Source organism: Myotis davidii, unplaced genomic scaffold (genome assembly GCF_000327345.1).
Source record: "Myotis davidii unplaced genomic scaffold, ASM32734v1 scaffold370, whole genome shotgun sequence".
Taxonomy (NCBI): domain Eukaryota; kingdom Metazoa; phylum Chordata; class Mammalia; order Chiroptera; family Vespertilionidae; genus Myotis; species Myotis davidii.
The window spans coordinates 14,226,500-14,230,211 of NW_006288615.1; the positions used below are offsets into that span (position 1 = coordinate 14,226,500).

General features: G+C 39.3%; 1 long non-coding RNA gene across 1 annotated transcript in view; it reads right to left on the minus strand.

Moving 5' to 3' along the window:
• The window catches only part of LOC107182628, a 42,664-nt gene that overhangs the window by 13,944 nt on the left and 25,008 nt on the right, over positions 1 to 3,712 (minus strand). The gene's annotated exons all lie outside the window — the stretch shown is intronic.

The window sequence follows — 3,712 nt, forward strand, 5'->3', positions numbered from 1 at the left end:
TTGAACCTGGGACCCTTCAGTCCGCAGGCCAACGCTCTATCCACTGAGCCAAACCAGTTAGGGCTTTCACTTTTTACTTTATACACTTCTATAATTGGTTGAGGTGATATATAATAAAGGTGCAGATCTTGGTGGGGGTGGGGAGAGACACAGATTTCTCATTGAGGAAGTCTGGAGTAGAAGTTAAGAATTTACATTTTCAATCAGTTTCAAGGTGAGCTGCTGCTGCTGGTCTGAACCCACACTTAAAGGAAAAGGGCTCCTTAACCTAGTGGTTCGATAATTGCAAAACTAATCTGAGCCATCATTTCAAATTTCACAGAAGCCATTTCTCTCAAATATGCAAATATAGACAAATAGTTCATATAAAATGTCTTTCAACTCAAAAAAATGGCTACTCAACCTGGTCCTGGGAAATGAATAAATAAGTTGACTGAAATTAAAATGAAACACAATCAGTCTGTACAGGGAGATATCCCCATCTAATCTGTATCATAAAATGAATCAATCCTTCTGAAATTCTAGAAGCAGCCTTTGTAAAAATCTCCTGCTCGCCCTCAGCATGGTAACCCAGAGCCTTGTGTTTTTATATCTACCTACCACCCAAAGCAGGGATGCCCACCATCTCACAGATAGAAGCGGAATGTAGCTCAGTAAGTAAAATGTCACTTTCTTTTCCAGTTCCTTTCTCAGTCACATTTCACACCCTCTTCTCAGAATGTTTATCACCACCAAGAGCCATACTTCTGTTTGAGTATCTGGCAAGTGACTCCCAGCTGAACAGGCAGGGAGAAGCCCCATAAATCAGTCCTGCAGTCCACATGCTGCCTTCCAGCCAGTCATGGACCCTTGAATATTCTTCAAAGCTAAGTACTTCAGAGCAGCACTCTTAAAAATGAAGTCCCAATTACTCAGGGCTGGATGGCATTAGAAATACACCAAGTCCCCAAGTTAGAGGAACCCTGAGGGGCTGTGAAGAGTGCCTTTGGCTTTCAAGAGCCCTCTCAGCGCTGACCCAGAGAGTTTAATGGAAACATACCTGTCTGCAATGCCAGCCTTCTCAGATGTAAGAACAAGGTACCCACTGGGACACCAGCAGAGGCAAATAAAGTACAAAATCATGGGTCAGTAATTATCTGTAAGAGATCATGGCAATTCAGTGTAAGGAAGTTTGGCATGTCTGCCACACTCTTACTCTTAAAAATAACACAATTTGGAGCATGAACAAATTTTTCTGAATATTGCCACCTTCTTACAATTCAAAGTACGTTCCTCAGAGGAGCAGAGTTGCATCACCTGGGAGCTTCTGCAAATTGAGACTCTCCAGACCCACCCAGATCCACCAATCAGAGTCTACATAACAAGATCCAAGCTGACTCATGGGCACCTTGAAGTTTGAGCAGCTTTGGGGTAAGGTAGCCTAGTGCTCATCTAGCACTGATTCTCAAACACACACACACACACACACACACACCCCTTCCAGATCACATGGTAGATACTCTTACAAGTCAGCAGTCAAGGATCTTTAGACTTTTAAGAAACACTTCTACAAAAGGGGGAAGGGAGGGAGGGAAGGGAAGGAAGGGACGAAGGAAGGAAGGAAGGAAGGAAGGAAGGAATGAATGAAGGAAGGAAGGAAGGAAAGAAGGAAGGAAGGAAGGAAGAAAGGAAGGAAAGGAGGGAGGGAGGGAGGGAGGGAGGGAGGGAGCGAGGGAGAGAGGGAAAGGGAAAATATTGACAATGTAGAGACAGAAAAAAAAAATTAAAAATCAGTAAGGTCCTCAAAAATATGTTCTTTTTAAATACATATTCAAAGAACAGTGAAGAGTTCTTAGAAATTATAACCATTGAAATGAAGAGGGGGGAGCAACAGAATGACTGGAAGACAAAGTTGAGGAAAATTCTTAAAAAAATAAATGTATGACCGTGAAGGAAATAAGATGAAAATTTCAATAATTTCTTCAGGAAGTCCAACTTTGATTATAGCAGCTTAACAAAGAAAGTACAGGAAAGAGATGGGGAGGAAACCATTGAAGAAATAACAGTAGAAAAGGACACAGAAGTGAAAAACATGAGGTTCCATATTAGGGGGCTAAAGTATCCAACATAGTAAATGAAAAAAGACCCATTTCAAAGCTTGTAGTCATGAAATTTCAAAACTATGAAAACAACGAGGAAATCCTGGAACTCTGATGTAAGGCCACATACAAAGCATGGCATAGGAAACCTTAATGGCAAAATTGGAAACTAGAAGACAATAAAGCAATGCCTCCAGAAGACTGGAGGTGGGGCGGGCGGGGGGCGGGGGGGGCAGGAATTATTTGCATACTAGAATTCTATTCTCAGCCAAACTATTGAACAAAGGTAAGGATAGAATAAAAACATTTTTGGAAATGGAAAGACAAAAAATGATCTCCTCTGCATTTTTTTTTTACTAGGAAGCTAGTAGACTAGACACTTCCCAAAGGTGTGATAAAACAGGAAAGAGGAAAATTTGGAGTCCAGGAAACAAAGGATCCAGTACAGAGAAAAGCAAGGGAATGTACATGATGATGGTAGAGGGATCTTCTAGGGCAGCAGCCATGAGCCAGTCTAGACTGGAGCAAGGTGAAAAAGGCATCCAGGAGAGATGTATCTAAGAAAAAAACTATCTGATTTGTTTAAATGTCATCAGAGAAATATACCCATTTGGCCCAAGATTTGAACAAAAACAGAAAACTAAGCAAATGAAAAAGAGAGAGTTATTAATTTCAGGAGAAACAACAAAGTAGACAACAAAGGAACACCTATCGTATCGTACAGATCAGTTGTAAAAAAGATGTACTTAGTCATAGACTCTGAATATTGATCCTACCAAAATGAGTGAAGGTGTCAGGGAGGAAGGGTGTGAAAGCTAAACTTCATTCATTATTAAATGTAGGAAATTAATAGGTAATACCGAAAGCTGAAAAATAATTTAATCATAGGGTAAGAATGTTATTCTGAAACACGATCACAAATACTAGGAGAACAAGTTAGACGACTGAAAAGTGGTTACACTGAAGATGACTCAGGAGAGAAAGATTGAGTCAGGGGCTGCTGCTCTTAATTTTAAGCCTTGAAAATAATTTTCCTTTTAAAATTGTATCTATGTACACCTTTCTTAAAAATATTTTTCATTGATTTTAGAAAGGAAGGGACAGAGAGATAGAAACATCAATGATGAGAGAGAATCATTGCTTGGCTGCCTCCTGCACACCCCACACTGGGGATCGGGCCTGCAACCCGGGCATGTGCCCTGACTGGGAATTGAACCGTGATCTCCTGGTTCATGGGTCGATGCTCAACCACTGAGCCATGCCGGCCAGGCGATACCTTTATAAAAGTTTAAAAAATAAAGGGACAAAAATAAACAGAATCAAGATATCAAAATAAATCCATATTTTAGAATCAGATGCATTTATGATAGTGAATGCATATTTCATATTTAATGACAAAACATGTTAAACAGTCTTTCAAGTTTTACAATTTCAAGTTAATAAAATTTTTTAAGGAAGAAAAATGAGAGAATTCTAATGGAATTATATAGCCACAATATTAAAAAGTGCTTCTTAAGATAGTTTCAATACATTAGGAACATTTTAAAATCTTAAGTATTTTGTATTTTTAAAATAACACACATCAATCACTCTTTACCAAGTATGTGTTCATTGAGAAACAATACTGAGTAGAT